Source organism: Pongo abelii, chromosome 3 (genome assembly GCF_028885655.2).
Source record: "Pongo abelii isolate AG06213 chromosome 3, NHGRI_mPonAbe1-v2.0_pri, whole genome shotgun sequence".
In the NCBI taxonomy this organism is placed as follows: Eukaryota; Metazoa; Chordata; class Mammalia; order Primates; family Hominidae; genus Pongo; species Pongo abelii.
The window spans coordinates 106259384-106273184 of record NC_071988.2 but is presented as its reverse complement, the minus strand read 5'-3'; the positions used below and the strand labels follow the sequence as shown (position 1 = coordinate 106273184).

At 38.7% G+C, this 13801-nt stretch overlaps 1 protein-coding gene across 10 annotated transcripts in view; it reads left to right on the top strand.

The window, feature by feature from the left end:
* The window catches only part of WDFY3 (WD repeat and FYVE domain containing 3), a 304455-nt gene that overhangs the window by 69064 nt on the left and 221590 nt on the right, over window positions 1-13801 (top strand). For 9 of the 10 annotated variants that reach the window (XM_054554129.2, XM_054554131.2, XM_054554128.2 and 6 more), the window contains one exon: window positions 9521-9620. The exons of the other annotated variant lie outside the window; for it this stretch is intronic. The gene's annotated coding sequence lies outside the window, so the exon portion shown is untranslated. The remainder of the gene's footprint in view (window positions 1-9520; window positions 9621-13801) is intronic. 10 annotated transcript variants of the gene reach the window in all.

The following is a 13801-nucleotide window of genomic DNA, read 5'->3' as shown; positions in this document are numbered from 1 at the left end:
GCATGGCAGGATTTTGGTATTCATGGGGGTCCTGGAGCCAATTTCCTGTGGATACCAAGGGATGACTGTGGTTAAATTTTTTTAAGAGTATGCTTTTATTAAAATATTACACATTTTTGAGGCTATAGTCATTTTGCATATAAACATAATTATTTACTTGAGCTAGTTGGTACCTATTCATAATTTTACTGCAGTTTTTCACCTAGATTCTGAAAATAAAATAAGAAAGTCATGTCTTAGGTTCTATATTGCCTATAAAATGAATCTGACACAAAATTCACTGCTTTGAGGTTTGTCATAGGTCTTTAAGAAATGAAACATGTCTATCTCTGAGTTATATACTTCACGAGAGAAAATCATAAATTACCTTTTAAATTTGTAGCTTAAAACACTTTAAATTGTATAGAAATTAAAGTCCTTTTAGTCTAATATTCCTAACATGCTCATTCAAGTAAAATTTACATGACAGGCATTTTACTAGGTGGTGAATATAAGTAAACAGACATATTCTGTCTACTTGGAGTTCATAATCTGGTAGACAACTAGATGATAAATGTATAAGTAGATATTTTCCAATAATGTTAAGCGCAGACCATGGAAGAAATGCAGATGAGGTGATAGAGGGTCATGGGAAGGCAGAGGTACTTCTACATTGCCAGAAAATGCTTGTCAAGAGAGGTGACCTTGAAGCTGAAAATTGAAGGAGTTATCCCTGCCAGGAATTTACAGGAAGAAGGGAAGACCCTGCAGTGTGAACAGTTGGTGTATGAGGAATTGAAAGCATGCCTGGAGATGTCCGGGGGAGAGTGGAATGAAGTTTGAAAGGTAGAAAGGGATCAGATATCTAGAATTTTAAAGGGCCATGGTAAGGAGTATGGCTTTTATTAAACACACTGAAAGCCACTGAAGGGTTTTAAAGTTATATACTATAGTTTCTGTTACCTGTCCTCTAGCCCCCAAAGCACTTTGTCTGCAAAGGAGAGAAAGTAGGAAAATAATAAGACCATTATAGTAGTCCAGGTAAAAGATAATGGCAGCTCGGATCTAAAGTGTTGGGAGAGAAAAGGATAGATGAGATCTAGTCTGTAGGTAGAACCAGTGGGACTTAACATGAAGAGTGTGGGGGAGGAGGAAAGCAAGGAAAATACTCAGGTTTTGGCTTGAGCAGTTGGGTGGATGACAGTATTCTTAAATGAGACAGGAGTTCAGTGAAAAGGGAAGTCAATAATTTATTTATTTATTTATTTTTAATTGAGATAGAGTCTCACTCTGTCGCCCAGGCTGGAGTGCAGTGGCACGATCTTGGCTCACTGCAACCTCCACCTCCCGAGTTCAAGCTATTCTCCTGCCTCGGCCTCCCGAGTAGCTGGGATTACAGGCGCATGCCATGATGGCCAGCTAATTTTTGTATTTTTAGTAGAGACAAGGTTTCACCGTGTTGACCGGGATTGTCTCAAACTCCTGACCTCAAGTGATCTGCCTGCCTTGGCCTCCCAAAGTGCTGGGATTACAGGTGTGTGTAGGGACCAGCCCCACAGGGTCGGTGGGTCTCTCCCCATGTGCGGAGACGAGAGAGTGTAGAAATAAAGACACAAGACAAAGAGATAAAAGAAAAGACAGCTGGGCCCGGGGGACCACTACCACCAATGCACGAACTCCTGACCTCAAGTGATCCGCTTACCTTGGCCTCCCAAAGTGCTGGGATTACAGGTGTGAGCCTTATTTTTGAACTTGTTACTTTTGTGACATCTGTAAGTGACCGAATGGAGATGTCAAGTGGCAATCAATTAAACAATCTTGAAGCTCAGACAGTTAGGAGGAGATATACAGATGGTATTTAAAGTTGTAGAGTGAATAAGAGCTTTTTTAGGGAGAGAACAGCCCTAGAAACTCTACCTTTTAGAGTTTGCTTACATGGGCCACATTTTGCTTGCTTTGTAAGGCAAACCACAGCACAGAAAGAACACCTGCACAAACTGCAGCACAGAAGTTTGCTTTGTTTATATTAGTTTATATTAAAACATGTGCTTTCTTATTTATTTCTTTTTTAAAATTTTTGGCAGTAATGGTATTGTAATAGATGAGAAAGTATTACATCTCTACCATGTCTACCATTTGTTGAATGAATGACTAACAGAGCCCTTCCAAGCTGTGTAACCTTGGAATTTTACCTCTCTCAGTCTCAGTTTTCTTCTTCTTCTTTTTTTTAGATGGAGTCTTGCTCTGTTTCGTCCAGGCAGGAGAATCCCTTGAACCCAGGAGGTGGAGGTTGCAGTGAGCTAAGATTGCACCATTGCACTCCAGCCTGGGCAACAAGAGCGAAACTCCGTCTCAATGAATGAATGAATGAATGACAGAAATTTATTTCTCACGCTTCTAGTTCAAGATCAAGGCACCAGCAGATTCAGTGTCTGGTGAGGGCCCACTTCCTGGTTCACAGACAGGGCCTTCTTGCTGTGTCCTCACATGTGGAAGAGGCAAAGGAGCTTTTATAAGGACACTAATCAGTTTATGAGAGTTCCACCCTCATGACCTAAACACCTTCCAAAGGCCCCACCTCCTAATACCGTCATATTGGGAGGGTTGGGATTTTAACATGAATTTGGGGTGGGGGAACACAAACATTCAGACCATAGCAGGCAGGTGAGCAGGCAGGTGGGCGGACGGATGGATAGAGACAGACAGACAGACAGACAGACAGATAGGGAGATAGAGAAATAGAGATACACATCACATAAATATACATGTGTATAGCGTAGTGTCTTGAATATCTGAAACCGATTCTTTAATGTTCATATATTTCAGATATTGTTTTTGTCCAGCTTTTCTCAGTCTGTCATAACTTGGCTACCTTCAAAGAAGGTTAATTTTTTAAATGATGAAACTCTAAGGTGAGGTTTGGTTTGAAATATTTTTGAAGTCTAATAAATAGGAGAATGAATTAAAACAGTATTATAAGACTGGGCACAGTGGCTCACACCTGTAACCCCAGCACTTTGGGAGGATGAGGCAGGTGGATTACTTGAACCTAGGAGTTCGAGACCAGCCTGGGTTACATGGAGAAACCTGATCTCTACCAAAAATACAAAAATTAGCCAGGCATGGTGGTGCAGGCCTGTACTTGCAGCTATACAGGAGGCTTGAAGTGGAAGGACTGCTTGAGCCTGGGAGGCAGAGGTTACAGTGAGCTGAGATTGCGCTACTGCATTCCAGCCTGTGCCATAGAGTGAGACGCAACAAACTCCCTTTTTGTTTGTTTGACGCAAAAAAACTCCCTTCATATATGCTCTGCTATGGAAAATATTCTAAACTTTTTACATTTAGATTATATATTCCCTGAGGTTTTCCATTTATTTGAAATATGTGATAATGTGTTTGATAATATCAGAGGGAAAACATTTATTCCTAATGTATTAGATTGAACTGTAAAAATTACTGATACTCTCTTTTTTCTGACCTGACAAAAATGGCAATTTCGTTTGACTCAACCTTAATAGAAAGAATTTTTTCTAAAAGTCCTTATATTCTTCGTGATTTGATTTTAGCACTTTGTGACTTTCCTTCATTCAACAACATAATTTACTCTTTTCATTCTTAAATCCTAATAATACACATCTTGAGGGAGACTCTGAGGACTACAAGTGCTTGGTTAGAAGCTATTTGTTAGGCTTCTAATATTCTGGCGCTAAGTCAAAGACTTTACATATGCTGTCTCCAATCCTGACAATAAATCTGAAAGAGAGGAATTAGTATTAATGGCAGAGCTACAGTTTGAATCCTTTTTATGACCTAGTCTTATAAGTCACATAGTATCACTCCCAACATTTAACTTGTCGAAAGAGAGTCCCATTCAAAGGGTATGGAGCAAAAGGCTTTTCCTTTTAAAAGTAGGAATGTCAAAGAACTTGCTAACATTTAAAATCACCACAAAATGCTAGGGACTTTGGGATGTGCTTTTTGTCATGGTGAAAATTTTATTTTGCCCTTCTAAAAAGTTTCTTCTCTTTCATGAGCATGTAAAAATGATTTACAGAAGATTAGTGGTCACTCCTGAGTTCTTCCTCTTAGAGTTTAACTTGAGACATGGTCTGTTAATTATGCACAATGGAAGCAATTAGTCTGAATGTTTTTAGTCTGGTCCAGAGATTTTAATCTTCTGCCAGTTTTTCATATCGGGTTTTAAAAAAACTATTTTATTGGATTTACAAAATATGTAACTCATTTATAAATTGTTTTTATTGTTGATTCTGTGAAAGCACTAAATTCTGCCTCTTGTTTTCTGTGATAATTATTTTGTATTTACTAAATTTACCTTTGATTAATTTCAGGTGACAGTTTACAGATTTCTCATGGGAAGTCTGCAAATCTGGTTTCCCTAAAGAAAATTGCAGACCATGTATAGTGCGAAAACATATGTGGCACAGTCTTTCAGTGTGTGTATGGAATATAATGCCAGATTTTCCTGAAAACTTGGAGATGGGAAAGAGCTTTGAGAGCAGCAGAGTGAGAAAACTTGAGTGTGTGAAAAGGGCTGACAACTGTGATATAAGCCATGCCTTTGTATTTGTGGCTAATCTGGAGAGTAGAATGGAGGTATTCTGAGATAACTTGAATTGCAGTATTTCTTCATGCAGTATGTCATATTTGACAGGGGAAATATTGCATTCAGGACTTTATATTAACCCTTAGATATCAACATGTCAGACTGCGTGCAGAAAAATCACAGGGAAATACTGAGATGGGTTATTGATTTAATGTTCCATTGTGAATGGATTATAAAGCCAGGACTAAAACCCAAGAGTATGGTAACCCAGACTACACTTTCGGATCTCATCTTCCCTGGAAAAATCTCAGATTATTTGCCCTAAATTTTTAGAGCTTGTTTCCTTGTTAGCTTATTGTTTTTCTTTAAACTATCTACTATGATTTAAATACGTCCCCTCCAATATGCAGGTGTTGAAATGTAATGGCCATTGTGATGGTGTCTTAGTCTGTTTTCTGTTGCTTAAAACAGAATACCGAAACTGGGTAATTTGAAAAGAAAAGGAATTTATTTCTTATGCTTATGGAGACTGAAAAGTCCAAGATCAAGAAACTCCCTCTGGTGGGGGCCTGCTTGCTGGAAGGGACTCTCTACAGTCCTGAGGTGGTACGGGACATCACATGCTAACTCAGGTCTCTCTTTCTTGTCTCAGAAAGCCACCAGTTGATCCCCATGAGGACCTTAATCCATGAATGGATTAGTCCCTTCATGAGAGCAGATTCCTCATGAACCAGTCAAAGGCCCCACCTCTAATTACTGCCACATTGGAGCATTAAATTTCAACGTGAGTTTTGGAGAGGAGAAGTTTTCAAACCATAGCAGATGGCATTAAGAGGTAGAGCCTTTAGGACGTGATTAGACCGTGAAGGCTGCTTTCTTATCAGTGGGATTAAGACCCTTCTAAACGAGCCTTTATGCATTAGGTTTCTTGCCCTTTCACCTTCTGCCATGTGAGGACACACGCTCCTCCCCTCCAGAGGATGCAGCAACAAGGCACCATCTTGGAAGCGGAGAGCAGCCCTCACCAGACAACTGAACGGGCCAGTGCCTTGATCTTAGATTTCTCAGCCTACAGATCCATGAGGAAATACATTTCTATTATTTGTAAACTACCCAGTTTCATGTATTCTGTTATCACAGCACAAATAAACACAGAAACTATCATGCTGTTTTCAAAAGTTTTTGTTTTTTAGATTATTGCAAAGTAAAATTGACCTCGTTGTGGTATACAGCCTTATGGATTTTGATACATGTGCAGATAAGTGTAACTGCTACCACAGTGAGGATATAGTCACAGTCTCTCTCACCTCTAACCCCTGGCAACCACCAATCTGTCTTCATCAAAATAGTTTTTTTCAAGAACACCATATAAATGGAATTACATTTGTAATCTTTTGAGACTGGTTTATTTGACTCAGCGTAATGCCTTTGAGAATAATCCAAGTTTTTATATATAACAATAATTCATTCACAATCTGGATGCAGTGGCTCATGCCTGTAGTCTCAGCACTTTTGGAGGATCGCTTGAGGCCAGGAGTTTGGTACCAGCCTAGGCATCATAATGAGACCCCACCTTTATGAAAAAAATTTTAAAATTAGCTGGTTGTGGTGTTGTGTCTGTAAACCCAGCTACTCGGGAGGCTAAGGCAGGAGGATCGCTTGAGTCCAGGAGTTCGAGGCTGCAGTGAGCTATGATTGTACCACTGTACTCCAGCCTGGGAGATTGAGCAAGATCCTAACTCAAAAAAAAAATTATTTTACTTTTGTTGAGTTGTATGGGTGCACCATAGTTTGTGTGTCTATTCACTTGCTGAAGGACATTTGGGTTGTTTCCATTCTTTGGCCATAATGAATAGAGGTACTATAAACTTTTGTGTGTAAGTTTTGTGTGAATGTAAGTTTTCATTTCATTTCTTTTTCTTTCTTTTTTATTTTTTGAAACAGGATCTTGGCTTTGTCACCCAGGCTAGAGTACAGTGGCACAGTCACATTGCATGTAGCCTCTACCTCCCGGGCTCAAGCAATCCTCCTGTCTCAGCTTCTTGAGTAGCTAGGACTACAAGCATGCCGCCACATCTGGCTAATTTTTTGTTTTTAATTTTTAATTTTTTGTGTGTGGAGATGGGATCTCACTGTGTTGCCCAGGCTGGTCTTGAACTCCAGGCCTTAAGTGATCCTCATGCCTCAGCTTTTCAAAGTGTTGGGATTATAGGTGTGACTCACCACCCTTGGCCCAGTTTTTATTTCTTTAGTGCCAGGGTCAGCAAACCTTTTCTGTAGAGGGCTGGATGAAGTATTTTATGCTTTAGGGTCTCTGTTGTGGGTACTCAGCTGTTGTAGTGTGAAAGGAGTCGTAGACAATATGTAAGTAAATGAATGTGGATGTGTTCCAATAAAACTTTATTTACAAAAACGTGGGCTAGATTTTGGTACATGGCTGTAATTTGCTAACCCCTGTTTTATGGTAAATACTTAGGAATGGGATTGCAATTTAACATGAGTACATAATAAATAAATGTTTAATTTGTTAAGAAAATGCCAAACGTTTAGTTTATTGACTTAAAATACCTTAGTTTAATAACATTTGAATCATGGGATGTTTTTGAACTCAGACGTTATAGTTCACACAGCAAGCTCACCTGATTTATAAGACAGGCTTTGGTCTTGTCTTACACTGAGGGTCTACTTTGCCTTTTACTTTTATTCATATTCTTGTGTGGTCTTTTGGCTTGGATATATTTTTTCTTTGCAGATAAAAGACATACTCATATTTTAAGCAATTTTTATTTGAATTAGTTAAGATACAGTCGAACATTTCAAGGAGGTTGCCTTTTTAAAAAAGTATGTATTAGGAGCAAAGGATTAGAGATGGAGTTGCTAAGTTTTTAAATCAATTAGACAGTTGATCGTATCCTAGAAATTGGGTATAGCTGGATATACTCTATACTCATCACACCATGATGTCTCTTAGGAAGACTGTTTCAATGCCAAACCCAGACCTTTTCAGTATGGAAGCTAAACCCAGACTGTTTATCCGTAAGGGAAGCTCACCTGTGAGATCATATCTTTGTTTTGTGTTAGTTTTTGATGACAACTTAGGTGTTAAATCTTAGGTTAGTAGCCAAGTATCCTTGGAATTCTTCTTAGGAACAGCATCCTACAGATGGAAGGTTGTTGTTTGTGTTTTTTTCTGAGGGATGCAGAATTCACTTTCCATTTTGTTGTGATTCCCTTTGCCACAAAAGGCTGGGATTTGGGGTTAAAAGACAGGTAAATAATCTTGGATATGCCAATAGCTAATGAAGTTGGAGCTGATGAATAAAGCAAAGGAGGTCTATTTTTCTGGTTATGATTTACTATTACTTTTTCTCTTCTGAAAAAGCAGTGAAGCCCCAGGACCATAACAACATCAGGGAGGTGGGAAGACCGTTTTGTGCTAATAGTAGTCCCAGTCATCTTCATGCAATGATTGAAAGACTGTATCCGTGGGTGGGAAGTACTACTGTTGATATGATATGCTTTTTTAAAAGAGGTAACTATTTGGGGACAAAACAAAAAAAAAAAACTCTTTTCTACTTTCTGTGGGCTTGGGCACTGGCACTTGAATCACTGGTGTGGCAATTGAACATGATCTCCTTTGACAATCAGATAAAAGTCATAGGTCATCTCTCTAGAATATATGTATGTTTACAAATTTAATATGAAGTTTCAGGGCTTCATTTACCCCCAAGCCAGCATTGTCCAATGTGACTTTCTGTGACAATTAAAATGTTTTATATTGGCTCTGTCTAATACAGTAGTCACTAGACACATAATAGCTGTTGAGCACTTCAAATGTGTCTGATGCAACTGAGGAACTAGATTTTTTACTTCATATATTTAAATTAATTTGTATTTAAGATTAAATAGCCACATGTAGGTAGTGGCTGCCAGCTTAGGCTCTTTCATATGCCATAGGTTATAATCCCTATAAAAAAGGTTTTGTGAATGTCATTGTTAGGAATTTAATTTGTTCATTTCACTTTTGATTTTTGCAGTCAAGCAGTAGTTAATTGTATCTTGCTTTTCAGTTAAATTTTAATAGTTGTTGTTATCTCTAAATATGTAACTTCTTTGTAATTCAGGAAGATTTAAAGGCGTTTTTCAATATTTGATCCTGTTTCTTTCATAATGAAATATCCAGAATAGGTTTGTCCTGGGCTTTTAAGCTTGTTCAGAAAATGTGAGGTGAATACCTATTGAGTCGTGTGTTGTGAGCTCTCCAGCGTCACTTTGTCCTGCATTAGGAACACTCTGGTTATTTAGAGCCACCTTTGCCCAAGTATTTTAAAAGTGCATTTCCCCTTTGGGAGACCGAGGCGGGCAGATCACCTGAGGTCAGGAGGAGTTCAAGACCAGCCTGGCCAACATAGTGAAACTCTGTCTCTACTAAATGTAAAAATTAGCCAGGCATGGTGGCGTACACCTGTAATCCCAGCTACTCGGGAGGCTGAGGCAGGAGAATCACTTGAATCTGGGAGGTGGAGATTGCAGTAAGCCAAGATCAGGCCATTGCACTCCAGCTTGGGTGACAAGAGTAAAACTGTGTCTCAAAAAATAAAATAAAATAATAAAATAAAATAAAGTACATTTTCCATACTCATACGTTATTTAGCAACCAGCTGAAAAGTTTATAGGTGATCTCCATACCATCTGATTTTATATTTCTGTGGCAGTGGTTCTCAACCCCGGATACACATTAGAATCAGTTGGGAAACCCATAAAAACACTGCCCAGGCTCTAGCCCCAGAGACTTGATTTGAACAGAGTGGCTTCCAGGCATCAGAGCATTTTTTAAAGCTTCTTAGTTGATTCCAGTATCCAACCAAGGTTGAAAAGCCCTCATGTATGAGATAGTTAGTGGACCTGGGCTACCTGTGTTGAGGAAAATATTCTGAATTAGAGATTAATTCATAACCTTTTTCCCCCTCTTTCTAGCTGGAGCCCGGATTTCAAGTTTTGAGTAAAATACCTTCAAGCGAATGGGCCCTATTGTGCTCACACATTCAGAACCTGTTACCCAAGGAATTCCCTAAAGGTCAGTCTCTGGGAAGAAAAATTGTGGGTTTTTGTTTTTAATCTTTACTATCACTGGATTTATTGATAAACAAAGACTGTTAATTATGTGTAGACAGGACTTTTTATATTGACTTGATTTATAGAGCTACCATTATAAATTTGATTACTGTAGTATCATATTTAGGAAATAGAAAATGTATCTTGAGAACTGTTTCTAATAGGCTATTTAAAGGAGGATATATGTTATATGTACACCTATATGCTTATACATATTTAACATATTTTAAAAGATATTCAAGAAATTAGTGATGACAGTTCTAGGGAGGGAACTGGAGCCCTGTAGTGGGATATTTACTTTTACTGTGTATTCTTTTCAGTATGGTCTTTTAAACCCCATGCATATATTAAATTTCAAAAAAAATTCTTAATGGCTAAAAATGCTTTTTTAGTTTTATAAATATGCTTATATAGTTTTTTCTACTTGGAAAAATAGAAAACAGCCTCACATTCCTTGAAATTGAGGGTCTCTGCTTGTTACTTGGTATACTATTTCTTGTGTTGGATGTGTTACTTAGGGGCATACATCTGATTTTCCTCTCTTGAACTCACGTCCTGGGATTTTTTTGCTTTACATTTTCTTTCACCTTTTTATTTTTTATTTTACTTTATTTTTTGAGACGTAGTCTCACTCTGTTGCCAGGCTGGAGTGCAGTGGCGCAATCTCGGCTCACTGCAACCTCTGCCTCCCAGGTTCAAGCGATTCTCCTGCCTCAGCCTCCTGAGTAGCTGGGATTACAAGCACCCACCACCACACCCAGCTAATTTTTATATTTTTAGCAGAGACGGGGTTGCACCATGTTGACCAGGATGGTCTCCACCTCTTGACCTCGTGATCCGCCCCCCTCGGCCTCCCAAAGTGCTGAGATTACAGATGTGAGCCACTGCACCCGGCCTCTTTCACCCTTTTATTTCACCATGTTCCAATTTGTCTCTTTTTATCTTTTGCACTAATTTGTATTCCTTCAATTTATTTCTGGCTTAATTAATGGCACTACCATTGTTCGTATCACCCAACCTGGAATTCTGAGTTCTCTTGATCTCTTTTTCCTTTGATCCTGAAAGATATCTACTTCCTAGATTGTTAATCCTTTGTCAGTGGCATTACTTGTAATCTCTCATACCACTGTGCCCCACCCTTACCTCCACTGGCACTGCCTTTATCGCTGAAAGCATCATTAAGATACATCTATCCCACATATCACACTATATTTAGAAATATTTTCTCTACATATATAACCCTCCTACTTAACAGTTTATTGTTAGTCTAACATGTAAGGCCTTTTAGCCTCTTCCTGTGACTGGCTTTTCTCTGCAAGCCTCATCTCCAGCTTTTCTCCATATTCACCCTTTGTTCCAACTATGCAGAACTACTTGGCCAACCCAGCAGCATATCTTGTGCTTTCTTGTCTGTGTACACAGTTTATTTGCTAGAAATAAGTTCTAGACCATTGTCAGCTGAATGAACTTGTCTTCAATTTCTAAGGCTTAGTTCAGATGTCACTTTCTCTATTGATAGTTAACTGTCTTTTCCCTGTGTTCTCCACAGCATTTTATTTTTTATTATTCATTATAATACTTATCACATTGCTTCTATTAGTTTTTTCACTTAACCATGAGCCCCTAGAGGGTAGAGTGTGATTGATTTATCTTTCCATCACTAGTTTCTAGCAGAGTACTTGCATGTAAAAAGTGTTATTAAATGAATAAGAAAGTAAATGTTAACATACACAATTTTTGAACTCTTGCTTTATAACCATGTGAGGTCACTAATCCAGTGTTTTTAAAGTTTAGTAAAAGCTAACCTGAGTTTTACATTTCTGAAGAAAGAGTTTAATAAGTTACTTATTAGTAACTTATTAATCAATTATGAGAAAAATGTTCACCTATTTGAAAAAGCTGACTTTTTTTTTTTGTTTTTGAGACAGAGTCTCACTCTGTTGCCCAGCCTGGAGTGCCGTGGTGCAATTTTGGCTCACTGCAATCTCCTCCCCCCAGGTTCAAGTGATTCTTATGCTTCAGCCTCCTGAGTAACTGGAATTACAGGCATGTGCCACTACAACCAGCTAATTTTTTTTTTTTTTTTTTTGTCAGACTGAGTCTCGCTTTGTCACCCAGGCCGGAGTGCAGTGACGCAGTCTCGGCTCACTGCATCATCTGCCTCCTGGGTTTGAAGCAATTCTCCTGTCTCAGCCTCCTGAGTAGCTGGGAATACAGGCGTGTGCCCCATGCCCGGCTAATTTTTGTATTTTTAGTAGAGACAGGGTTTCACTGTGTTGGCCAGGCTGCTCTTGAACTCCTGACCTCAAGTGATCCGCCTGCCTTGACCTCCCAGAGTGCTAGGACTACAGGCATGAGCCACCACGCCCAGCCTAATTTTTAGTAGAGATGGGGTTTCACCATGTTGGCCAGGATGGTCTCAAACTCCTGACCTCAGGTGATCTGCCCATCTTAGCCTCTCAAAGTACTGAGATTACAGGCGTGAGCCCCTGCACCTGGCCAAGAGCTGACTTTTTAAAAAGTACTCTTAGATGATTCAGAATACTTTTCATGCAAATCACTTATACATAAGTACATGACAATTTAACTGTTATTTAAAGTAGAAAACAGAGTAAGCTTTTATCAACATTACCAGAGTTTATGTTCTCAAAAGTAATAATGCTGTATTTATTTAACATACACTGTTTTGATATTTTGCTTATTCTCTCTTCATTGCATATCCATTTGAATATGGACATTTATTTGTCTTTTGTTATTCTTTAGTTTGAATATAAGGATAATGGTAGAAATTTACTATAGTTTCCAAGTTTATATTCCTTATAGAGTCTTTTTTTTTTTTCTTTTATTATTATTATTATTATTATACTTTAGGTTTTATGGTACATGTGCCCAATGTGCAGGTAAGTTACATATGTATACATGTGCCATGCTGGTGCGCTGCACCCACCAACTCGTCATCTAGCATTAGGTATATCTCCCAATGCTATCCCTCCCCCCTCCCCGCAACCCACAACAGTCCCCGAAGTGTGATGTTCCCCTTCCTGTGTCCATGTGTTCTCATTGTTCAATTCCCACCTATGAGTGAGAATATGCGGTGTTTGGTTTTTTGTTCTTGCGATAGTTTACTGAGAATGATGATTTCCAATTTCATCCATGTCCCTACAAAGGACATGAACTCATCATTTTTTATGGCTGCATAGTATTCCATGGTGTATATGTGCCACATTTTCTTAATCCAGTCTATCATTGTTGGACATTTGGGTTGGTTCCAAGTCTTTGCTATTGTGAATAATGCGGCAATAAACATACGTGTGCATGTGTCTTTATAGCAGCATGATTTATAGTCCTTTGGGTATATACCCAGTAATGGGATGGCTGGGTCGAATGGAATTTCTAGTTCTAGATCCCTGAGGAATCGCCACACTGACTTCCACAAAGGTTGAACTAGTTTACAGTCCCACCAACAGTGTAAAAGTGTTCCTATTTCTCCACATCCTCTCCAGCATCTTATAGAGTCTTTAATGTACATTTAAAGTTGATTCTGTGCTAAATTACTTTTTTTAATTACTTTTTTTTTTTTTTTTTTTTTGAGACGGAGTCTTGCTCTGTCGTCCAGGCTGGAGTGCAATGGCGCAGCCTCGGCTCACTGCAATCTCTGCCTCCCGGGTTCAAGAAATTCTCTGCCTCAGCTTCCTGAGTATCTGAGATTACAGGTGCTCGCCACCACACCTGGCTAATTTTTTTCTTATATTATTAGTAGAGACGGGGTTTCACCATCTTGGCCAGGCTGGTCTTGAACTCCTGACCTTGTGATCTACCTGCCTCGGCCTCCCAAAGTTTTGGAATTACAGGTGTGAGCCCCTGTGCCCAGCCTATTTTTTAAACAATAGTTGTAAGTCTGTAGATGTTGGTGGTCTAGAATTTCTCAGATTTTCAAATAGGAAAAACTAGATATTGAAATAAAAAATGTAGAGATTGAGAAATGTAAGTTCTGTAGGTATACCTACTCTAAATTTATCAACAGTAGGTGAGGAAAAGGATTCCATTCAAAATGGCTGAGTAAAAGCATTTGTATTCTGTTCTTCTACCTAATGCTAACTGAACATAACAAAAAGAATAAAGAATAGGGAAGAAATCTTTTAA